This window comes from Rattus norvegicus, chromosome 4 (genome assembly GCF_021556685.1).
Source record: "Rattus norvegicus strain SHRSP/BbbUtx chromosome 4, alternate assembly SHRSP_T2T, whole genome shotgun sequence".
NCBI classification, from domain to species: domain Eukaryota; kingdom Metazoa; phylum Chordata; class Mammalia; order Rodentia; family Muridae; genus Rattus; species Rattus norvegicus.
The window spans coordinates 146312565-146339097 of NC_141537.1; the positions used below are offsets into that span (position 1 = coordinate 146312565).

The following is a 26533-nucleotide window of genomic DNA, read 5'->3' on the forward strand; positions in this document are numbered from 1 at the left end:
GAAAGGAGAGTAGAGGATACAAAGATGGCCTAGCAGTTTAAAAACACTTGCTACTCTTGCAAAGAAACTGAGTTTGATTTTCAGCACTCACATCAGCTAGCTCACAGTTGCTTGTGAACACTAGCTCCGGAAGATCTGACACCCTCTGGCCTCCATGAATACCTGGTCCGATGTTCACATACCTGTACAAAGATACGCAAAGATATATACCCAATTAAAAGCTTTACATAATAAATCCCAGTCCCTCTATCTGTGAAAGAATATCAACAGTGAGCTTTGCCAAGTGGACTCAGCTGAACTTATCCGGATTGTGGCTGTTTGGCTCAGAGGATAGTCATATAATAACATCTCTCTAAACCTCTGATGCCTTTACAGGCAATTTTCTTATTAATCCCTATGCACTTTGCTTGAGGAGGAAAAAAGTGGAAAGAATAAAATCATTCCCTAAAGATCATCTACTATTTAGAGTGAAGCCCAAAACAAACAAGCAAACAAAAAACAACCAAAATCTTTCTGGCATATTTGTTAAGGACCCCCACAGCCTGTGTGAGTCTGACAAGGCTGAACCTTGCTCTTTAGTCAATCTGTAGAAAGTTATTCTGAGGGCAACACATCAGACTACTCAAAGACTATATTCAACTTCTTATTGAAATGAAGTACATGAAATGACACAGCGGAACTAAGAATCCAATTCTCTAATCAAAATGCCAGGGCTCCAATTCTAAATTTAAATACATGATAACAGCCAACCTGGAAATTATCTTCTACTGAGGAATGAAAATAAGTGCTTGAATTTGTTTATTTGAGATTTAAATTAAAAATATGAGACGTTCTATTATTTGGCCCATGAAGTAGCAAGGACTGTCTATTAATATTTGTAATAACTTCATTATTTCTTGTAGCATACTTTCCCTCTACCTGTTTTATACAGTGTAAGGTTTTACAGAGTATTAGGTGAGACCTCAACCTGAATGAATGAAAAAAACAGTTGGAGTTTCATGAGGTGCTTTTGGTAAAAGCAGAGACCAAAACCATGTCAGTTTCAAAGAAACTACCCATTGTGTCTTACTCTGTGCTAAATGCAGGTGATACCAAAAAGGATAGAGTCCCAAACTTTGTTGTCAAAGAAGTCACAATCTTGGCTAAGTCTTTACTTGAGATGTTGTTTTTGATCAACAGTGCTTAGAGGAGAAACCACAAGAGAGATAAGTTTTAGTTCTCTGACAGTCCCTGGTATTAGCTTCTGCTGAAGAACACGTAACCCACTAGGTTAGTAATTTCCAAGAAAAAACATTGATCTGTCCCTCAGAGCATACAAGGTCTCAAGCCATCTACACATGTCTTCTCATACGAGGTTGATGAAAAAATCACATTCCAGAACACTCCAACCTCCTAATGAAAGAACACGAAAAGTAAAGTCAAACTGGCTAGTCACACACAAAGAAAAAGGCAGCTCCTTAAAGGACAACATTTTCTTGGATTGCTCCACTTCTGTTTGTATTTCAAAGGAGAGATCTAATGTTGTGCCTTAAGCACTGCAATTAAACCTTAGCATTCAAACTATGAATTAATATCAGCCACAAACTGCAACCTAAATTTCTGAGTTTAGCTAGCTAAGTAATCACTGGCCTAACTCTGATACTCATTTCCCCAAAACAAGATCCACAGCTGGATCTAGTCATTTCTTAACATTGGGCATTCGTATCTATGAGGTGAATAATAATAAATCTAAGGTTTGCATCTTGAGCTGAGAACCCTCTAAGCATTTGAGCAAAAGCAATCATTAGACAGCATGAGAAAGAGTCAGCTTTTCCTCTTTTGTGAGAAAATCAATAAACCTTTGATCATTTAAAGTTCTTGTGCCTTGAATAACTAATTTCAGCCTGCCTGAGAATTCGATAATGCACATTTTAAAAACATCATTCTTGCTAAGACCGATGCAGTGTTACATTAAATTGGTATTTTCTAATACTATTCAAAATGTATCTTCTGGCTTTATGTAAGACTTTTTTTTAAAGAAATGGAATTAGTATTCCGTCAACTTACTGGGTAGTTATGCAAGCTAATTTGTCAACTTCAAAATAACAAATATAGATTAACCCATTGACAAATATTTATGTCCAGAAAACCAGTAAAAATTTGTTACCTTCTGGAGCAACAAGTAGCTTGTGGGTACATAGCGACTGACTCTCTGGGCTTGAACTCACTCCACTTTTGTTGTAAAGATAAGTATTTTGCTATGATGATCCCTGTTTAGAAATTAACAAAATATCCACGGGATAAAGGTGCAATCTATGTAAAACATAATGATTTTTGAGTCTCAACCCTGAATATACTTGAGCCCCTTGAAGAAAGGTAAAGAAACCCTGGAACATTATCTCACCCAAGATTCAAACCCAAGCTGCCTATGTGAAAAATGCAACTGTGTGAAATTTATCATAGTAAAGTTGAGTCTGGGATCAGCTATGTTGACTCCTGTTGACTTCAGAAATGCTGAGAAACAGCATCTCTGCTCCTTGCCTCAGAGTCCTTCCTACATCCTGATGACAGCTAAGAGATTCATACTACAGGATCAATTCTGTTTTCATAAAGCCTCTTAATACATGAAGGACTCATATAGGGAGATATACTCTTGAGAGAGGAATAAACAGGTAGATGATTGAAGGACAGACAGACAGACAGACAGATTATAATCTTGGATCCCTGTTTGCTAACTGACCAAATAGCACTTACATTAACCTTTCAATCACAATTAACTGGCTCATATTAGAAAACTGAAAACAGTCATAACAGCTGTCTTGGTTATTTGGAAGGCAGTTGTCATTTATTCTTTGTTCATTTCTTTTCTGTGTATTTGTTACCTTTATTAAAGACTTCATATTGAACCTAGTGTATAGATTTTTATATTAGATATTATACTTTTTTGGTCACATTATACTTTTTTCTATTTTTTATCTTTTGGTAAATTTGAACACATTAATAATAAACTCAAAGTCACCAATAATGTTTGATGTCTCCTTATAGAAAGAATTCAAAGTACTTCCCCATTGGTGTCATTAACCAAGATAATGCCCAGATTTGAATTCTTTATTTGTCTTTCCCAATGTCTTTCATACTTCTGTTTGTTGTAAGAGTTTGAATCTTTGACTGCTTGAATGCTATCTTGTATGTCCCTGTGTCTGTGTCTGTCTCTAAGAGTATCTAATGTCTATTTTGCTCTGTACTTAATGACCAGCACAGGAAGCATCACATGGGGAAAAATGAATATTCTTCATAGCAATCTTTAACATGGTTTAACAAGGACTAAGTCATTGAGTCCAACTGACCCCCAAAATCTCAGAATTCCAACCACTACGAGAATCATTCTTTATCAAGTACTATCCATGTTACTTTCGACATTTATAATGGATATTCACTTTATAAGATTGCTTCCCATTTGAATTCTATCTTCTTTTAAGCAAATGATTCACATGGAGTACCTGAGTCAGGAGCATGGATGTTTAAGGCTACAGCAATGCACTGGCTGAGCTTGTAAAGTTGATTACATGGGAAATCCAAAGCATGGAAAGTCACTTGCTATATTGTTCTCTAAAAGGCAGGTTAAGCAAACAAGCTGAGTGCACAGTAGGACAGCAGCCCTAAGTCTTAAGTGATATCAAAGCATATTGTTAACTATGACTATGAGGTTCATCAAAAGTTCTGGGCTCAGAATATGAGCAGTATCCTCAGAATATTGCATCACCACAGTATCTCTGAAATTCTATCTGTCTCAAGACTCTTTTGGTTCGTTTTCTAGTTTGTTTTCCTTTTTTTTTTAGATTTTGGAGAAGACTGGGGAAAAATGTTCTAATGTTTTGTGCTTAATGTAGTTCAGGGTTTGTACTTCCTTGAGGACAGTCTCCTGATAATTTCTTGTTTATTCATATGTATTATTTTAATTTAAATGGACACCAAATAGTTCCTATAGAAACAAAAATGAAAAGAAAGTAAGAAGAACTAATAAAATACAACAAAATGAACAGAAAAGGGAACAAAACAAAAAGGAACCATATAGTCAGCCTTGTGTCAAATGACCCCTCAATGTTCAGTGTACCATTCAGAACTCTGCCTTATCTTTCACTTCCTTCTTGCTCTAAGGCTAAAGACTAGTCAAAGGTAAAAACCTAGCCTTCTCAGATCATCTGTAAGCACAGGGATCGTCATGAGCACGTGTGTGTTTCTAGGTTCCTTGAACAGCTTTACAAGCCCCATGGCCTCAAAAATAAGTCACACTGTCCCCAAACTCCATCCAGTGTTCAGCTGTGCATCCTCAGGGTCTGTCTAAGGCTGGTTCTCAGTTTTCACATTCCATTTAGTATTTCCGAACTGAAGAAAGATGGTTCCCAGAAGTCCCTTCCTTGCCATTTAACAAACATCATTTCTTATCGTCATTTTGTACTTTTAAAAGAGATTTCCTTTATTTTTTAGAATAATTTTAGATTTACAAAAGCAAAAACAAAACAAATAAAAAAAGCAAAAGCCTGCATAAAAGTACAAGCAATGCCCACAACTCTACCTCCTTCTGGTCACCGCATCCTCGGGTCCTTACCATCCTAAATTAGTGTGGTATAACTGCTATAAATGACATATCAATGTCAATACATTAATGTCAACCCATTTTCAAATTAGCACTCATTCTGTATGTTCTGTGCAATTCCACAAACACATGATGATGCACATCGCATATTACAGCGATATAGAGAATAAATATACTGTTCTAAAACTCTCCTGTGTTCCACATATTGTAGTCTCCCTACTCTCACAATCCTGGCAAACACCTCACGGTATCCATAGAGTTGAATTCTTAAAAACAGCATGTAATTGGAATCACACACACACACACACACACACACACACACACACACACACACACACATTGGCTTTTTCTATGTGATAATACACACTTGACTCCCCATGCTCATTTTATTGCCTAAGAGTCTATGCAGCATTGAATAATATGCAGTTGTATGAATGCAGTCCTTTTGTCTATTTCACTGCTGAAGAACATCTTGATTACTCCCCGTGTTTGGCAATTACAAACAAAGCTGTTGCAGCCTTCCCTGCTCAGGTTCCTATTTGGGGTAGACTTGTCATTCAAGTGAATTGAAACCCACGCAGTTTCCTAACCACACAGCCAGCTTTTTTAGTTTGGAACCAACTGTCAAATTGCTTTTTCTAACTTTCCATACAAGTTTGTATTGGCCCCAGCAAAGCCAGGGCTTCCATCGCTCCCTGTCTCTGTCAGCATTTGGTTTGGGTGGCATTTTGGACTTCGGCTATTCTAATAAGTATACAATAGCTTCATGCTGCTGCTTACATTTTAAGCTGCTAAACAAAAGTGGTGCTAAACACATTCCAGGTACTTATCTGCCATCTGTAACTCATCTTTGCTGCAGTAGTAAAGTTTTGGGTTTTTTTTTTACCTGTTTTAGTTGGGTTGCTTTTTAATTATAGAGTTATACAAATTCTTTCTGTTTCTAATTCCAGTTCCTTATCTGTCCAAGTCTGTTCTTCAAACTGTCTTATATTTTCATCCTCCTAACTATGGTTTTTTTAAATAGAATAGAATGTTTTTATTCTAGTAAAATCTAATTTCTCCATTTTTAATGGATACTATCTTTTGGTTGCTGTATCAGTAATCATTACCAAAGCAAAAGTCACCTAGGTTTTTTTCTCTTTATGCTATTTTCTAGGGGCCTGAGATTAGTGTACACTTACATTTGTGATCCATTTGAATTTGCTTGTATGAAAGGCATCAGGCCTACATCTGGATCCTGGGATTTCTACGTTTGTATGGGAGCTGTTTGGTTTTGTTTGGGGTGGCTGTTGTCTGTTCTGTGTTTTTGGAATCCCACTTGCTCCAATGCTCATAGCTCATTCAACTTAACAAAACAACAACAAAACTACCCAGATGGCCTTTGTTCTCAGACAAAAATCATTCGGTTGAATCGCAGGTGCATTATATGAAGCCTGTACTTGCCCAAGGTCCCATTTACTAAGAGAAGTAGAAATAAAAAAGTACAATGAATGGATCAAAGCAACAAATCAGGGACCTGAAGGAGTCATTATGATGGCTTGAGATCAATGTCTCTGTGGCCTTCACCTCCACATGATCCTCCACAGATCAGGAAGTAATAGTTAAGCTCAGCAGGTTTCATATTCAGAAATTTCCCTCCAGTAGAATTAATCCAGACCCTCGGTCCTTTCTAATTGTTTTCTCTGCATTGCTGTGATAAAGACTAAGACCAAAACGAACCTGGGGAGGTAAGGATTTATTTAGCTTACAACTAGGAATCACAGCCCATCATTGAAAGAAGCCAGGGCAAGAAGTCAAGGGAGGAGACTGTCAGCAGAGACTAATGTAGAAAGCATGGAAGAACATTGCTGAGTGGCTTTCTCTTCCTGGCTTGTTCAGCTAGCCTTCTTTTCTAGCCTGGACCTACCTGACTATGTATGGTACCACCCACAGTGGCCTGGGTCTTCTTATATATATTTGCAATCAACACGATGCCTCACAGACGTGGTCACAAGATAATCTGATAATCTGATGGAGGTGACTCTTTTGCTGACTCTAAATTTATGTTAAGTTGATAGTTGACCATAATATCCTTATATAAAACTGTAGTAACTCTAACTATATATCCTTTAGGACTCCCTTCTCTCCACCCAAAAAGGGTGTTCACACTGAATAAAATACCCCATCAATGAACCCATGTACTTGGCCTAACATATCTTTACCACAATGTCTATACAAAACACATCATAAAAATTCTTACTTTATATCAAACTCATAATGCTGTTCTGAGGACACTTAAACAGACAGTTCTTCTAGTCAGAGAAGCTAGGGTTAGAGAGATAGCTCATTGATTAAGAATATTAACTGTTAGCCTACAGAACTCCAAATAGATTGGACCAGAAAAGAAACACCTCCCGTCACAAAATTGTCAAAACACCAAACGCACAAAATAAAGAAAGAATACTAAAAGCAGTAAGGGAAAAAGGTCAAGTAACATATAAAGGGAGACCTATCAGAATCACACCAGACTTCTCGCCAGAAACTATGAAGGCCGGAAGATCCTGGACTGATGTCATACAGACCCTAAGAGAACACAAATGCCAGCCCAGGTTACTGTATCCAGCAAAACTCTCAATTAACATTGATGGAGAAACCAAGATATTCCATGACAAAACCAAATTTACACAATATCTTTCTACAAATCCAGCACTACAAAGGATAATAAATGGTAAAGCCCAACATAAGGAGGCAAGCTATACCCTAGAAGAAGCAAGAAACTAATCGTCTTGGCAACAAAACAAAGAGAATGAAAGCACACAAACATAACCTCACATCCAAATATGAATATAAAGGGAAACAATAATCACTATTCCTTAATATCTCTCAATATCAATGGCCTCAACTCCCCAATAAAAAGACATAGATTAACAAACTGGATACGCAACGAGGACCCTGCATTCTGCTGCCTACAGGAAACACACCTCAGAGACAAAGACAGACACTACCTCAGAGTGAAAGGCTGGAAAACAACTTTCCAAGCCAATGGTCAGAAGAAGCAAGCTGGAGTAGCCATTCTAATATCAAATAAAATCAATTTCCAACTAAAAGTCATCAAAAAAGATAAGGAAGGACACTTCATATTCATCAAAGGAAAAAACCACCAAGATGAACTCTCAATCCTAAATATCTATGCCCCAAATACAAGGGCACCTACATACATAAAAGAAACCTTACTAAAGCTCAAAACACACATTGCACCTCACACAATAATAGTGGGAGATTTCAACACCCCACTCTCATCAATGGACAGATCATGGAAACAGAAATTAAACAGTGATGTCGACAGACTAAGAGAAGTCATGAGCCAAATGGACTTAACGGATATTTATAGAACATTCTATCCTAAAGCAAAAGGATATACCTTCTTCTCAGCTCCTCATGGTACTTTCTCCAAAATTGACCATATAATTGGTCAAAAAACGGGCCTCAACAGGTACAGAAAGATAGAAATAATCCCATGCGTGCTATCGGACCACCACGGCCTAAAACTGGTCTTCAATAACAATAAGGGAAGAATGCCCACATATACGTGGAAATTGAACAATGCTCTACTCAATGATAACCTGGTCAAGGAAGAAATAAAGAAAGAAATTAAAAACTTTTTTAGAATTTAATGAAAATGAAGATACAACATACTCAAACTTATGGGACACAATGAAAGCTGTGCTAAGAGGAAAACTCAGAAGGCTGAGTGCCTGCAGAAAGAAACAGGAAAGAGCATATGTCAGCAGCTTGACAGCACACCTAAAAGATCTAGAACAAAAAGAAGCAAATACACCCAGGAGGAGTAGAAGGCAGGAAATAATCAAACTCAGAGCTGAAATCAACCAAGTAGAAACAAAAAGGACCATAGAAAGAATCAACAGAACCAAAAGTTGGTTCTTTGAGAAAATCAACAAGATAGATAAACCCTTAGCCAGACTAACGAGAGGACACAGAGAGTGCGTCCAAATTAACAAAATCAGAAATGAAAAGGGAGACATAACTACAGATTCAGAGGAAATTCAAAAAATCATCAGATCTTACTATAAAAACCTATATTCAACAAAATTTGAAAATCTTCAGGAAATGGACAATTTCCTAGACAGATACCAGGTATCGAAGTTAAATCAGGAACAGATAAACCAGTTAAACAACCCCATAACTCCTAAGGAAATAGAAGCAGTCATTAAAGGTCTCCCAACCGAAAAGAGCCCAGGTCCAGACGGGTTTAGTGCAGAATTCTATCAAACCTTCATAGAAGACCTCATACCAATATTATCCAAACTATTCCACAAAATTGAAACAGATGGAGCCCTACCGAATTCCTTCTACGAAGCCACAATTACTCTTATACCTAAACCACACAAAGACACAACAAAGAAAGAGAACTTCAGACCAATTTCCCTTATGAATATCGACGCAAAAATACTCAATAAAATTCTGGCAAACCGAATTCAAGAGCACATCAAAACAATCATCCACCATGATCAAGTAGGCTTCATCCCAGGCATGCAGGGATGGTTTAATATACGGAAAACCATCAACGTGATCCATTATATAAACAAACTGAAAGAACTGAACCACATGATCATTTCATTAGATGCTGAGAAAGCATTTGACAAAATTCAACACCCCTTCATGATAAAAGTCCTGGAAAGAATAGGAATTCAAGGCCCATACCTAAACATAGTAAAAGCCATATACAGCAAACCAGTTGCTAACATTAAACTAAATGGAGAGAAACTTGAAGCAATCCCACTAAAATCAGGGACTAGACAAGGCTGCCCACTCTCTCCCTACTTATTCAATATAGTTCTTGAAGTTCTAGCCAGAGCAATCAGACAACAAAAGGAGATCAAGGGGATACAGATCGGAAAAGAAGAGGTCAAAATATCACTATTTGCAGATGACATGATAGTATATTTAAGTGATCCCAAAAGTTCCACCAGAGAACTACTAAAGCTGATAAACAACTTCAGCAAAGTGGCTGGGTATAAAATTAACTCAAATAAATCAGTTGCCTTCCTCTATACAAAAGAGAAACAAGCCGAGAAAGAAATTAGGGAAACGACACCCTTCATAATAGACCCAAATAATATAAAGTACCTCGGTGTGACTTTAACCAAGCAAGTAAAAGATCTGTACAATAAGAACTTCAAGACACTGAGGAAAGAAATTGAAGAAGACCTCAGAAGATGGAAAGATCTCCCATGCTCATGGATTGGCAGGATTAATATAGTAAAAATGGCCACTTTACCAAAAGCAATCTACAGATTCAATGCAATCCCCATCAAAATACCAATCCAATTCTTCAAAGAGTTAGACAGAACAATTTGCAAATTCATCTGGAATAACAAAAAACCCAGGATAGCTAAAGCTATCCTCAACAATAAAAGGACTTCAGGGGGAATCACTATCCCTGAACTCAAGCAGTATTACAGAGCAATAGTGATAAAAACTGCATGGTATTGGTACAGAGACAGACAGATAGACCAATGGAATAGAATTGAAGACCCAGAAATGAACCCACACACCTATGGTCACTTGATTTTTGACAAAGGAGCCAAAACCATCCAATGGAAAAAAGATAGCATTTTCAGCAAATGGTGCTGGTTCAACTGGAGGGCAACATGTAGAAGAATACAGATCGATTCATGCTTATCACCCTGTACAAAGCTTAAGTCCAAGTGGATCAAGGACCTCCACATCAAACCAGACACACTCAAACTAATAGAAGAAAAACTAGGGAAGCATCTGGAACACATGGGCACTGGAAAAAATTTCCTGAACAAAACACCAATGGCTTATGCTCTAAGATCAAGAATCGACAAATGGGATCTCATAAAACTGCAAAGCTTCTGTAAGGCAAAGGACACTGTGGTTAGGACAAAATGGCAACCAACAGATTGGGAAAAGATCTTTACCAATCCTACAACAGATAGAGGCCTTATATCCAAAATATACAAAGAACTCAAGAAGTTAGATGGCAGGGAAACAAATAACCCTATTAAAAAATGGGGTTCAGAGCTAAACAAAGAATTCACAGCTGAGGAATGCCGAATGGCTGAGAAACATGTTCAACATCTTTAGTCATAAGGGAAATGCAAATGAAAACAACCCTGAGATTTCACCTCACACCAGTGCGATTCGCTAAGATCAAAAACTCAGGTGACAGCAGATGCTGGCGAGGATGTGGAGAAAGAGGAACACTCCTCCATTGTTGGTGGGATTGCAGACTGGTAAAACCATTCTGGAAATCAGTCTGGAGGTTCCTCAGAAAATTGGACATTGAACTGCCTGAGGATCCAGCTATACCTCTCTTGGGCATATACCCAAAAGGTGCCTCAACATATAAAAGAGACACGTGCTCCACTATGTTCATCGCAGCCTTATTTATAATAGCCAGAAAATGAAAGAACCCAGATGCCCTTCAACAGAGGAATGGATACAGAAAATGTGGTACATCTACACAATGGAATATTACTCAGCTATCAAAAACAATGACTTTATGAAATTCGTAGGCAAATGGTTGGAACTGGAAAATATCATCCTGAGTGAGCTAACCCAATCACAGAAAGACATACATGGTATGCACTCATTGATTAGTGGCTATTAGCCCAAATGCTTGAATTACCCTAGATCCCTAGAACAAACGAAACTCAAGACACATGATCAAAATGTGAATGCTTCACTCCTTCTTTAAATGAGGAAAAAGAATACCCTTGGCAGGGAATGGAGAGGCAAAGATTAAAACAGAGACTGAAGGAACACCCATTCAGAGTCTGCCCCACATTTGGCCCATACATATACAGCCACCCAATTAGACAAGATGGATGAAGCAAAGAAGTGCAGACCGACAGGAGCCAGATGTAGATCGCTCCTGAGAGACACAGCCAGAATACAGCAAATACAGAGGCGAATGCCAGCAGCAAACCACTGAACTGAGAATAGGTCCCCCATTGAAGGAATCAGAGAAAGAACTGGAAGAGCTTGAAGGGGCTCGAGACCCCAAAAGTACAACAATGCCAAGCAACCAGAGCTTCCAGGGACTAAGCCACTACCTAAAGACTATACATGGACTGACCCTGGACTCTGACCCCATAGGTAGCAATGAATATCCTAGTAAGAGCACCAGTGGAAGGGGAAGCCCTGGGTCCTGCTAAGACTGAACCCCCAGTGAACTAGTCTATGGGGGGAGGGTGGCAATGGGGGGAGGGTTGGGAGGGGAACACCCATAAGGAAGGGGAGGGGGGAGGGGGATGTTTGCCCGGAAACCGGGAAAGGGAATAACACTCGAAATGTATATAAGAAATACTCAAGTTAATAAAAAAAAAAGAATATTAACTGTTCTTGAAGAGGACCTTAATTTGGTTGTCAGTTTCTATGTAAGATTGCTCATATCCACCTGTCATGCCAACTCAAGGGGACTCATTGTCTTCTTTAGGCCTCTATGGGCACCTGCACTCATGTGTACATATCCACACAAACAGGGGGTGGATGGAGAAAGAGACAAACAGAAAAAGAGATAATGGACAGTCATAGAGACACACAGAAAGAATTACCAAATATTTTTTAAAGACATGGGAATCCTCACATAAAATAATCTTCAATTTTCCTAGGACTTTCGTTTTTAGTTAAAGGGTGCTTCTTTTTCCTCAGGCTATTGTGAACCTATTCTAAGTCCATTCGCAAATAGACATATTCAGGTACCATGTAAATTCATGATAAAGAAGGCCATTCTTTGCTGTAATAGGAGAGCAAAGCAATTGATAAGCCAACACTTCCAACTCATATCAGTAGCGATTTCACACTTAGGCATCTGCCTCTGCAATAGTATTGTCTAAAATTCTCTTCTACCTTTAACATTTTACAGCCATACACTCTGGATGTGTATTTTCCTAAGGACCTGCACACAGCTCTAGAATACCTCAGCCAACGGCAAGCGAATGGGCCAAACTTCCCCAAGCACTCTCAGAACGCTGCCTGAAGCTAAGCAGACCTGCATGATATATCCTCTACTGTGGCCTTACCTACCTGTGCTGTGTCTCACAAAAACTTGTGAACCACAATGGCTGTCAGGAGACATGCAATCATAGCAATGGATTTACTAATGTCCCATATGTACCTCATAAAAATGATAAAGAACAACTCAAAGAGCCATTAAGGAAATAGCTGAGAAACAGAGGCTGAAGATCAACAGATAAGTGGGCCGTGCAGGAATAGGAGCAAATCATTGACACTGTGAAGATTGATGTGAACCTAACTCCAGAACACAGAATGGATTCCCCACTACATCCATAGCAAGTATGTTTACCCAGAGCTCAAGGCATGTCAGAAGCTGACAAAACAGAAGCTAGGTGGAAGAATTGTTGCAAATGTATCGTGTGTGGGTCTCTCTATAGACGTGTGCTATAAACTGTCAAGAACAATCAATGACTGATGATGGCTGCATTTGTGTATGAGCTCAGAGTCTCAGCAAACATGATTTTGTACTGTCAAGAGTATCAGAACAAAATATCATGGACTCACGGTTGAAACAACAGAAATGTATTAACTCCTTATTCAAGGTGAAAAGAGTTAGTTCATCTGGAGGCCTCTTTCTGTGGCCCACTCTCTTGCACATTCAGTGGTCTCTGTGTGTCTATGTCCCTCTCCCTTGTTCACCTGAAGACAACGGTCTCATTGAACAGAGGACTGTCTCCACACTCACAGTTTACCTGCATGGCCTCTTGTAAGACCTTACTCCATAACAGGGACTAGGATGTCAATATATAAGTGAGAGAGGAGAAGGGGCTTGACTCAGCCCATGATGGCGATCTCCTCAGACAAATAACATCTACTGCACCACGCCTCATGGGATTCTCCTGAGGAGGGTTGCCCGTGCACAAGCAGATCCACAGCCTCCAGGCCAATCCTCACCCATATTGAGAGCCATATGCACCCAATGTCTTTTCCTCCAGGGCCACGTTGGATTCCTGTGTCACTACAGACAAGTTAAGGGTCCCCTTCCCGATAACAAGGACCAGACTCCCTTAGCTGTTCCAGAAATATAAGAGACAGTGTAGTGTGAGGACTGACAACATGTGTTGTTGCTATGAGTATTCTTCTTAAAGGTATGGACAGAGTGACTGGTTGCATTTTTTGTGATCATGGGGGAAAATATTCTCCGTCTTGATTTAAAAGCATAGGACTGTCATGATAAGTAAACACCTCTTCTAATAGAAAACAGTATTTTTCCTCCTTTTTCTATTAAAAAAGGCATTATAAAAATTAGAGTAATAAATGTTACCTGCTGTGACAAATAACGTAATAACCTTAGTGGCTAGTATATTCTGAATTATAGAAAGCCCAGTGGATGTTCTCAATAAGCAGCTTTATTTCAGGGTTTTCTTCCTAAAAAGGAGATTGAAGGGATTCCACACACACACATACACACATACACACATACACACACACACACACACACACACAAACACGCACACACACAAACACACACACACTTTATTTCACTTGTGTTCCACATTCTCCAAGAGATTCCAGCCAGTTATTTTAAGCCCCCGAGATAAGGAAAGTACACATGCTGGAGATACATGCATTGTTTCATGGCTGGGCCTGGAAAGAAACCTGATGGTCTAAATGCTTCTGGCTGAGAATCAGTAGTGGGACCCAGTCAAGATCCAAACCAGATAATAAATATCAAATTCCTATTTGTTAAGCAGAAAATGAGCAGAGTGGAGCAAGTCCCAGTGACATCCCTACCACAAATCCATCTTTAATTTTTCCTCCATACTATCAAACATCCAGTACATTTGGCACTCTATAAGTGCCAAACACTAGGACCAATACAGTAGAAATGAAATGGACATATTTTCAAAATAGGTAAATTCATTTTTTAGCTCAATTACACAGTGTTGCAGGAGAAAAACCTACAGTAGGAGAAGACTTAGTTGAAGAGGAAGGGTGTGAGTTAGGGCAATGATGGACAAGTGTGAGAACCTGAATTTGGATCTCTAGGACCTACATAAACTCCCAGGACTGGAAGATACCTGTCTAGCCAAATTATTTAGCTCCAGGTTCAGTGAGAGATACTGGCCTTAATTTTTAAATGTGCAAATACACCTACATTTATGTATATAACACACACATACACACATACGCACACATGCACACACACTAAAAATAAATCAATAAACTTAAAAAGCATTGTAATTTCAGTTTTCAACAAGATGATCCCCAATAGTTAGTCATGTGAAATGGAAAGCTGAGAACAAAGGTAGACATGATCATCCAAATTCCAGAGAAATCGAAACATAAAATTTAAAAGAATGTTAAATGAAGTCATCCAGGGGTGTGTGTGGAAGAAGGTAAGTTTTCCCAGGATACTATCTAACAGGTAGAAAACAAAGAAGTAAGGCATCCCAGGGGAGTCTCAGAGATCAGCATCTGAGACAGTGTCTTTGCAAGCCACTGGTGAGGTAGGAGAACAGTTGCATCAACAGCCAGGATAGGGACCCTGGGTAGAAGAATAAAACCCAAGATCGTCAAAGTCCAAGATTCTTTAAAGAACTTTTACTCAAGGGCAAGAGACAGGCAGACCTGATTCCCATGGAACTCAAGGATAAAGAAAATTCAACTTCACTTAGCTTTTAAGAAGGACAGGAATCCTACCTGTTGGCATTCTGTCTAAGCTCCACCCCTACACTTACCTGGCAATAGCCAGGCATGCCTGACACTATAAAAGGGGCTGCTTGCCCCCTCCTCATTCTCTTCTCTTGATCTCTTGCTCTCTTGTCCCTTGCTCTTGCCCTCTTCCCCACTTCCCCTCTTCTGCTTTCTCCCTTCTCTCCCCATTCCCCTCCTACTTTCCCTCCACGTGCTCATGGCCGGCCTTTACTCCTCTTCTCCTCTACACTTCTTCTCTCATTAAACCTTTCCACGTGGAATAATGTTAGCCAATTGTGATTGGTCCAGACGGAAGCTGAGATTTCTACCCCAACACTGAATATTTACATGTAGACCGGGGAAGGTCTTATGGGCTGAGAGAAGTTGGGAAGAATCAAGAAGCCTTTCGGCTTCTGCAAAACTAAAGAGCTAGCTCAAAATGAAGCCCGCCTGTCTTTCTCCAGGACCCATGAGTCTCAGAGGATACAGCTGCCCACTCCACTATTTATCCTTAATGCTAATTACCTTTTGACACATTAGGTAGCACCACTTTTTATTATGTTTCTTGTTCATTCTCCTGTGTGAAAATTTAATCGCCACAAAGAACACATGATTAGTTTTGAATCTTTTTGTCAGTACATGCAGGTAGTACATGCTCAATAAATATATGTTGAGCAAATGAATAGTGGACATGATTATCTATACATAAAAATGGGATCTTATAGAGTATTCCAGAATGTTTCCTCTCAGCATAACAGAGCCAAGTCACTACACAGAAATATACTTTATTCATTTTAACAGTTATGTAAAATGACTATACCAAGATTTATTCAAGTAACTCTTTACTGATAAATCTTGCAGCTGCTTCTAAACTTTAAGTTTGTACACACACTACATTTTATACTTCCTTAAGATAGAGTTAGGAACATAGAATTATTAAGTCCAGAATGACACATACTAAAATTCTGGTAATATATTTAATATTGGCCTTAATGAGCTTGTATTTTCCACACTTAATGTATGCTTAATATATGAGGATGGAGAGGAGCCATAATGAACCAGAGTTGAGCAGAACTGGAGAACTTTAGAATAGAATGTTTGGACAAGGCTGTAAAAGGGACTAAGAAACATCCAGGGCTGAGGCTCTGAATGTGGTACTCAAAACCTACATAAAAATGCCAAGTCTGGTAGTACACGTGTACCATCTTGGAACAAGGGAGGCAGAACCAAGTAGATCACTGGGGCTTGCTGCCAGTAATCGTCATCTAATGGTGAGTTCCAAGCTACTGAGAAACACTACTTCAACATCAACAGAAAAATAAGATGAACAGCAGATTAGGAAAGATGCCCAAGGTTGACCTGTGCCCTCTGCATACACCCATATGCATCCATGGTCACCAGCATCCCATAGGTGAGCAAAGTACCTATATATTCATCAGAAGAAGAAGAGGCATGAAGCAGTCCTCCTAAATGAACGGACACAGTGCTATCTTTTAGGAACACACATGTTCTCTCTCCAGGGCTGCAAAGAGCTGGCAACACAAACTGGAGAGAGTATTTAGTATTCTGTCCCTGGACCACCCCTTTCCCACTGCTGTGTGCCAAAAGCCACCAGGGCTCCCTGTCTCCCTTTAAACACATAATTAACATTCTCAGTGGGGTGAGCTGTGCATAGTCCTTGCAGATGGCTGCTTCCTGTCTAGTTAGCCCTCCTGCTGGCTCTGGCATGATATGCCAACAACTACCAATTTCCTTCTGCTTTAATTAAGGGAACCTTTCAATTCCACCACCTTCAATCTGTGCTGAGTACCTACTATGTGCCTAGACCCCATAAGTCACTGCACATGCAAACTGATCTGAGGAGCTTTAGGGTTTGGGAAAAGAGGCCTTCATTCTGCCTTACAGATGTTTTTGTTCAAGACTGAGAACCCCCTGTCTGATAAGCAAAGCAGGCTGCAAGAGAACGTCTGTGGTTCCCAGCAGCTGCAGAGATGGCCCAGTGGGTAAAGTGCTTGCTGCCCAAGCATGAGGACTTCGAATCCCCATAACTTCTACAAGGATAGAAGGTGGATATGGTAGATCCAGGAGCAGCAAGCCCAGTTCTCCCAAAAGGTGATTGGAAAAAGCGAAAGGCCAGAAAAAAGTTCACAGGCCATAAGGCCCAGAATAGAAAGTGAAAAAACAACAAAGAGACCCTGTCTCAAAGAAGATGAAAGGGGAAGGCTAATATTGGACCTCTACGTTCCCACTGTGACAGACAACCTACATTCACATACATACAGACACACACACACACACACACACGCACACACACATATCATCATCATCATCATCATCATCATCATCATTTTAATCATCATCTACTTCCCTGATCCAGGTATGGTAGCTGTCATGTATAATGGCCAAGTCAATGTTATTACCCTAAGATTATAATGGAGGCAGCTGAGGCAAGGGTACTGAGTGAATTCTGATTGGCAGCATCAAGTGTGAACGTATCATTGAAGTGCATTCTCTTTGCCGTGTGCACACTGTCTTCTACTTTTACAACCAGGTCCCATGGTGACTAGGAAAGTGTTGGCTAACAATGCATCCTGACCGTGAGAGGTGCGCTGGAAGACTGTTGTGACAAGCCCAGAGCCATCCTCATCAGCTCCTTCTTTCCATGCCAATCCACGCTACTCTCCAGCCACCACAGGAATTTGTTATGGGCACTATGCTCAGAGCCCGATGAGAAGACAGAGCACCCTCTGCACTGTAGAAGGCCTTCCACTTCATTGACCTGACACACTCTGGGGTCTGAGACCTAGAGCCCGACCTTTCCAGGGTGCAGGTAGAAATGAGATGCTGAATCCTTCGAACTTTGGGATTATATGGAGTCATTAATGTGTAAAATTGGTGATGTAAGCATCGGTCCTGTTCTGAACATCACTGACTTTCACAGTCCTCAGCTGCCTTGAGGAAGCTCAGTGGAAGAGAACAAAACAAGCAAGCAAAACCTTTTATTTTCAGTTACCAGGTTTCAAAAGCAAAACCCTGTCTGATGGTTTTTCTTTCCTTTTCTCTTTGTCTCCATGAAGAATGAATAGTTTACCAAGAGTCTCGAAGAGAAGATCTACCTTTTCTACAGATCTACAAAAGATTGTAATTGAAAGAAAACATGTCTCCCCTACTTTATAATTGCAAGTAAGTAAATATAACCAACGTGGAACGAAATGATGAAGTATGCAATCCACATGGCCCTGAAAGCTGCATTATTAAGAACCTCGTGGCATGCATTTAGCTCTACACAGCCACTTGCAGCATATAAATCAGCCACCAAGTATTCCTTCACCATTCAAAGGCGGCTGGTCAAATCCCGCAAGGCATTTCCATAATAACGGTTTTCTATATGCCTGTTCTTCACCAGAAATTATGGGTTCCATAAAAAGTAATAGCAGTATGATTTTAGTTAAAAACTAATTTACATTCTGTGTTTCTGTTCAATAGTCTAGCTGATTGAGGCCTTTGGGGCCAACTCTTGTCCTATGGTGCTGAAGCTCGTTAAGTAAAACCACGAATTGTGAAAAAAAAATGGTTCCACACTTGCTTTGTAAGTTTCTTAAATATTATTTACTTTTCACTCTGGCTTAAACGATTGAGTAAATGGATTGTGACTGAATTTTTTACATACCAGGGAGTAGCTGCCTCACTTTAACATAGAACAACAATCTAGCCTCTGTTTGAGACCACCAGAGGTCACCACTGTCCCCAGATGTGGAAACTGCACACTTCAAGAATGGCCACCTGGATCTGGAGCCTGTAGAAAACGTTCAGTGGAGTATTACCTGTCAAGGCAAAAGGAGAGAAGCAAGCTCAGCAAATACCTCCCTTCCTACTGCTTATGGCTACTATTCATTACTTCAAACCCTTGTCAACTCTGTAACTTTTTCCTGCTAGAACTAGTTCATTCATTGTGAATTTGCCATCACTCTGACCCTCTTTGAGCTTCCTCCACTTTTCAAAAGAGAAGCTAAGAGCCTCCTTTCATATAGTTCCCCTCCCTTTAGGTTGGATATTAGACTTCCTTAATGAGAAGCAAGGTAAACGAATGTGCGAGAAGACACAAATGTGTGCTTTGAATGAGTCCCTTGGGACTCCCTTGTACTGAAGATACACAGACTTGGTCCTTTGCCCAGTATGGTGGTTTCAATACATTTGGCCTATAGGACATGGCACCATTAGGAGGTGTGGCCATTTGGAGGTGGTGTAGCTTTGTTAGAGGAAGTACATGGAGGTGTGAGTTTTGAAGTCTCTTCCCAGTGTGTGGAAGAGAGCTTCCTCCTGGCTGTCTTTGAATCAAGATGTAGAACTCTTGGCTCCTCCAGCATTATGTCTGCCTGTTCAGTGCCATGCTTCCCACCATGATCATAATAGACGGAACTTCTGAAACTGTAAGTTAGCCCCAACTAAATGTTAGCCTTTATAAAAATTTGCCTTGGCCATGGTGTTTCTTCACAACAATGGGAACACTAAGGAAGACACCCAAGTGTGATCAGAATACCAGTGAGGATTGTTGAACTACAGATTACTACGCCAGATGCCTGAAGCTATTCTATTTTCGAGGCCTGAGGTGATGCTATGGGTGTAGAGGTTGCACAATGAAAGCCACATCTCCAGACTGGGACACTAAAATCAACTCGCCAGTGAACCAATAAAGTAACGAGATTGTCTAAGGAAGCTGAGAAAAGCCACCGAAAGCAGAGCTACAGGTAGAACTTGTAGGGTCTCAGGCTGACTCCACTACTTAGAGTGGTTATATGTGCCTGGATTTCCAGGAAATAGCAACTTTCACATGCCCACAGTGGAGACTGACCTCATTTGTCTCAAGAGATATAAATCCCTCTATCCCAAACCCACTACTCTAGCTCATTTCCTTCCTTAACTTAGCTATGTTAGTTACTTTTTCATTGCTGTAATAAAATACCATGACCAAAGCAACTTGGTGAGGAAATGATCTAATTCATCTTAAAACTTGCAAGTTCATTCTCCAGGAAAGTCAGACTAAAAATCTTAAGGCAGGAACCTGGAGGCAGGAACTGATTCAGAGACCATGGAAGACTGCTGTTTACTGACTTGTCCTCATGGTTTGCTTTACCTGTTTTTTGAAACAACTCAAGACCACCAGCCCAGGAGTCTCCCTTCCAATAGTGAGCTGGGTACCCATAGAAGATTTTCTTCCCCAAACACACGCAGAAATTATCATCTTCTAAAACATTAAACCAATCTCAAAGCTCCAGGTTACTCCTGGTCTGCATTCTGATGAGTTGCTCTATGAGAAGATGGTGGCTTTGCACAGAGGAATTGGGATCAAATGGGTGTTATTGGTATGAAAGTACACAAGAAAAATTCACCAGTGCTAGATATACATCTCAAGGCCTGTGTCTGTGCTCTCTCCCCCTTTCTTCCTCAGCTCACCCACCTCATCAGTATTCCTGTCAGCCATGACACCAGTGACTCAAGAGCAAATTCCTCCCATTCTCTGGCAAAAAATTTTATGTAGAGAATGACACACATTTTGACATTTGTAATGTTTCATACAGAGATTTGAAACACAAAGGCATACAATCGCTGTGAGCTACTGAAGTATACACATTTACCTCAGGTTTGATAAGATCTCATCAAGGAATATAGATAGCCAGTGTCCTAATGGAAAACTATGCCTGCAATTTTAATATTTCTGCCAAAAATTTAGATGGCTGAAGGAGATGCATTTTCCACACATGATTTTTTATTCATCTGAAGCTCTGGCATGCTGAGTAATTGAGGAATGATTAAGTAAAGGAACGCTTTCTGATTTGGGAAATCTTTTTAAAAGGATGTGCATATTGGGCACTGCTCAAAGATATCCTGTAGAGGGCGTAGTAATAGCAGGACAGACTGGATCAGTCACCAAGCAAGGGTGCAGGGTGGAGGAGCTACAAAGCTGACAGAAACCCAATACAAGTACCGAACAAGCCACTGTTCTCCAGTTAGTTCTGCCTCTGAATATTCTTCTCCTATTTCCACTCCTTTTTAGACTCCAGTATTCTTTGTGTCTCGGTGTCTATGGTTTCCATATCGTGTGTGCGTGCGTGTGTGTGTGTGTGTGTGTGTGTGTGTGTGTGTGTGTGTGTGTGTGTATGTGTGTGTTGAGAATGTAGATAAAGAAAATCCCTCAAAAATTCTTCTCAGTACCATTCTCTGCCTCGATTTGAGACCCAGCAGTCTACTGTAACCATCAGCACATCAGAACTCAGGCTTCAGTGGTCTCTGTGGTTAAAAGAGTAGTGGTCTGTGGAGAAGGCTCCATGGTTAAAGAATGCTTGCTGCAAAAGTGAAAAGACTTGAGTTCAAATCCACAGCACCCACATAAATGCTGGGACATGCCACATGTGTCTATAATGACAAAGTTGGGAAATAGAGTCAGGAGGAGCCTAAAGCTCACTAGATGTACGGCCTAGCCCCACCCCCTACCCCCACTCCCACCCCCAAAAAAGCAAGCTTCAGATTCAGTGGTGAGCATTGAGGAAAGGAAGTAACATCCTGCCTGACTTCTGCATGCACACACAGGTATCTATACTAAGAAGATTACAAATGGCTAATATGGGTATTTTATGGGATGTTTGTGGGAAGAAATGTTCTGTCTTAGCATAAGTGGTGTTTCATGGTTCAACTGTTTGGTAAATTTCAAAAAGGATATTTCACGTAACTCATAATAATAAGTTCACTTTTACCACATGGAAATTTGAAAATAAAGTTTTACACACACACACACACACACACACACACATTCATCCTATTGATTATGTTCCTCTAGAGAGACTGGACTAATACAATGGCTAAAGGGCCACTAACATTTTCTGGTACTCAGAGTCCTCTCTTTTTAGGGTTCTGATAAACAAATACAGATAGTCTACAAACTGATGCTTTGAGTTACAACTTTCATAACTTTCTGATCATGAGAAAGCAATACACACTTAAAAGAAACCACATTCCAACTGTTGAATTGTGACCTTCCCTTTGCTAGCTATATGTAATATGAGATCCTCTCTGGTGAAACTGGACAGGACAGTGAGCCACCAGACCACACAGTCACATGGTCACCCAGGAGAATAACATGTCAAACAATAGTGCTCTCTGTGGCCAGCTTTTGAGAGACATAGGTATTCCACAAATCACACAAACTATTCATACTTTATTTCACAATAGACATTGTGTCACATTACTGTGCCAAACTGTAGGCTTAAGGGAATGTTCTGAGCACATTGCAGGTGTATCAGGCTTAACTACAAAGTTTGTTCCTTTAAGTATAGTGAATGAATTTGACTTCAGGTGACTTCCCACCTGAGTTTAGTAGGAAGTTATCCCAACATGAAATAAGGGCACCTGGCCAAATTTTATATATATATGTGTGTGTGTGTGTGTGTGTGTGTGTGTGTGTGTGTGTGTGTGTACCCAATTTGATATATATCCAATGTGTAATACAGTAGGAACTTTTCCTATGGAAAAACTGAATCTCTACAGAACCTCTACAGAGACTTGAAGCTCTGGGTAAATGAAGACAATGATTTCCTATCCAGATTCCATAGTACATGGTACTGACATTCTCCACACTATCCCACTGAGTACCAAAACCAACTTTCTAAAGCATCATTCTAAAGTATCAGCTACAGTTCATCAAGAAGAGGTACCTTGGTAAGTTCAACTCCATGTGCTAGACTTGATCTAGGCCTGGGTGGTTGAGTCTGAGAATTACAGCCACAGAGTATGCTTTATAGTTAGAAATCCCTAGAGGTAGCATGAATGTTTATGTCCCGCTTCTTTGCTGTATCTGGGGAGGTATGGAAGTGAACCCAGACACAAAGAGGTTAAAACACTTATTAAAAGTAGATTTGGAAGAATATAAACCTACAGAGATCTTTGATGTCTCCCACCCAGAGAAGCTCTATATCCCTCATAATCCCCATTCAAAGAGACAGTTTTCTTTTTTCCTAGTGAAATGCACATTCTCAACTACAAGGCATTTCCATTTGATTTAGCATATGAAAGTAGATGCAAGTTTCAATGCAAGTTAATTTAATTAGCTCAAGTGGCACTTTATAAGGATGCACTAATCAGGACATTCAATAAACAGAAACACAAAATAACACTCAGTATCTTGCCTTTGGGGATTTCTTCTTCTCCTACCTAAAATAAATAATCAAGATATTGAAGGCAATGTTGCACTCCCTTCTGGGACTCTGCCTGAACAGTGCTTGTGGGCAACACTGAAGCCATGGAAAAGGAAGGATGTGAGTGTAGAAAGAGGTTCCCTTCCCACTCCACAGATGCAGCCCATCCTCAGCAGAATGCTGAGCCATCTGGAATTCTTATTCTGCTACACATCCACTTGTTACTAGGCTAAGAATGGCTTTCTCTTTTTGAAAGTTGGCATAGAGTTATTGTACATAATGATGGGCTTCATAAACAAAATTTACTTATTTATATTTTTAAATCAGGAAGCTTTCTTCAGGAACATTTAAGATGCAATGACTATGAGGGAAGATTAGAAATTTAAAAATTCTGTTTGACAAAGAATACCTTTAAAGAAAATAAGCCATAGACTGAAAACGGGTATATGCAAAGCCTGCAGCAGACAGAACACGTTAGGAAAAAGCTGCTTTTCTGAGAAGCTAACTTCATTCCCATTTTGGTTTTGCCTGAAGGAGAAAAGTCTAGATTTTTACAGACTAAGATGGCAGTTATGCTTATGTTGTTAAACTTATTTTGTTCTTTTCAATTAATTAATTTATTTATTTACATTACATCCCAGACCAAAGTGTGTCCTCCCTCCTCTCCCCTCAGTCCTTGCCTCAACCTCATCTCAATCCACTCCTCCCTTTCTTTTCAGAAAATGAGAAACCTCCAAGAGATATCAACCATCCTTGGCATATCAAGTCGCAGTAACTTTAGGCCCATCTTCTCCTATTGAGGCTAAATGAGGCAGCCCAGTAGGAGAAAACGGTCTCAAAAGCAGGTAACAGAGTCAGAGACAGCCCTTGCTCCCACTGTTACCCACATGAAGACCAAGCTACACTGTTACTAGATACAGAGGGCCTAGCTCAGCTGCATGTATGCTCCATGGTTGGCGGTTCAGTCTATATGAGTCCCTATTGGCTCCGGTTAATATATTGTATAGGTTTTCTTGTTGTATCCTTGACTCCTCTGGCTTCTACAATCTTTCCTCCCCTTTACTGCATGATTTCCCAAGCTCTCCCTAATGTTTGGCTGTAGATCACTGAATCTTTTTCCAGTAGTTGCTTGGTAAAACCTCTCTGATGACAATCATGCTAGGCTCTTGAGATCAGGACACAAGGCACATACCATAATAAAGACAAAAATACAGCAAGCCAATAGCCAACATCAGATTAAATGGAGAGAAACTTAAAGCAATTCCACTAAAATCAGAGACAAGACAAGGCTATCAACTCTCTCCTTATCTATTCCTTATCTATTCAATATAGTACTTGAAGTTTTAGCGAGAACATTAAGAACTAAAGAAGATCAAAGGGAGACAAATTAGAATGGAAAAAGCCAAAGTATTTCTATTCACAGATGATATAATAGTACACATAAGTGACCCCAAAAGTTCTAACAGGGAACTCTTACCTACAACTGACAAATACTTTTAGTGAAGTGGCTGTATATAAAGTTAACTCAAAAAAATCAGTAGCTCTCCTATATGCAAATGATAAATGAACTGATAAAAAAGTTAGGGAAATAACACCCTTCACAATAGCAACCATACAAAACACATTGATGTTTAACTCTATCCAGGCCAATGAAATACCTATATGACAAGAATTTTAAGTCTTTGAAGAGATAAGTTGAAAAAGATATTGGAAGATGGAAAAAATCTCCAATGCTCATGAATCAATGGGATTAATGTAGTAAAAATGTCCATTTTGCCAAAAGCACTCTACAGATTGGACAAAATTCCCATCAAAATTCCAATATTATTTTTTACAGACCTTGAAATAACAATACTCAATGTAGAAAAACAAAAAATCCAGGATAGCTAAAAAAGAAAAGAAGAAAGAAAGAAAGAAAGAAAGAAAGAAAGAAAGAAAGAAAGAAAGAAAGAAAGAAAGAAAATATCCTGAACAATAGAAGAACTTCTAGTGGTATCATAGACATATTTTAACTCAACTATATCATGCACCATGACCTTTTACACCCTTTCTCCTCCATCCTTTATCCACTACCCACTACTCCCTTTCTTTTCCTAGATGGTTTTCCTGCCTATTTTCATGGCACAAGTAAATAAATACAAATATATATATATATATATATATATATATATATATATATATATATATAAATCTAGGATCCACAAATTAAAAAAAAACATAGCATTTGTCTTTCTGATTCTGACATTTAATTTTCTATGATTAATTTCGGGTCCTATCTATTTTTCTATAAATGGCATAACATCAGTTTTTCATGTCTGAAAACAATCTTCACTGGGGACATAATCCACATTTTCTTTACTCCATCTATCTGTTGATGAGCATATATGTTGATTCTCTAACTTGGCTACAGTGAATAATTCAGCAATAAACATGGATGTGTAAGAATCTCTGTACTGTGCTGATTGAGGTTCTTGGATAGAGGTAGATCATACAGTCAAACTCTCCTTACTTTGCTAGGGAATCCCCAAACCGATTCTCTGGGGACTGTATTAATGGACTTTCTCACCAGCAGTCTGTAAGAGTTCCATTTTCTGACATGCTCACCATTATTTGGTGCTGTTTGCCTTAATGCCAATCATTCTGGGAATCACATGTACTTTTGATTTGCAATGAATAGCAATGTTTACTCAAGACTGTGTTGATATCTGGAAAAGATCATTTTCAGAACCCTCTACAAACATCTAAACTTCACAATCCTTCAGCCCTTAGGCAAAACGGTATAATTTTTGCATAGAACTTACAACTATCCTCCCATATACTTTAAATTGTGTCTGAATTAGTTATAAAACCTAAAACAAGGTTATTGTTACATAGTCATTGCACTGTTTAGTGAACCATGAAAGGAAGAACACTCATGTATGTTATTTACAGAAGCATTCAAAGACATAGACTCCACTGACAGCAGACTGTATTAGTGGTAGGCACTTGCTCATGGTTTTAGTCTACAAATTAATTGTTATCTTTATGATCAATTTACAGATAGAGAAACTGAGGCTAAAGAGGCAGCGAGGTTAAAAACATGCCC

The 26533-nt window shown here is 39.4% G+C and overlaps 1 long non-coding RNA gene across 1 annotated transcript in view; it reads right to left on the reverse strand.

The window, feature by feature from the left end:
- LOC134486832 (uncharacterized) overlaps positions 1-26533 on the reverse strand; it is a 247575-nt gene that overhangs the window by 66665 nt on the left and 154377 nt on the right. Inside the window, exon 2 of the long non-coding RNA XR_015686115.1 lies at positions 92-182. This is a non-coding gene — a long non-coding RNA (uncharacterized LOC134486832). The remainder of the gene's footprint in view (positions 1-91; positions 183-26533) is intronic.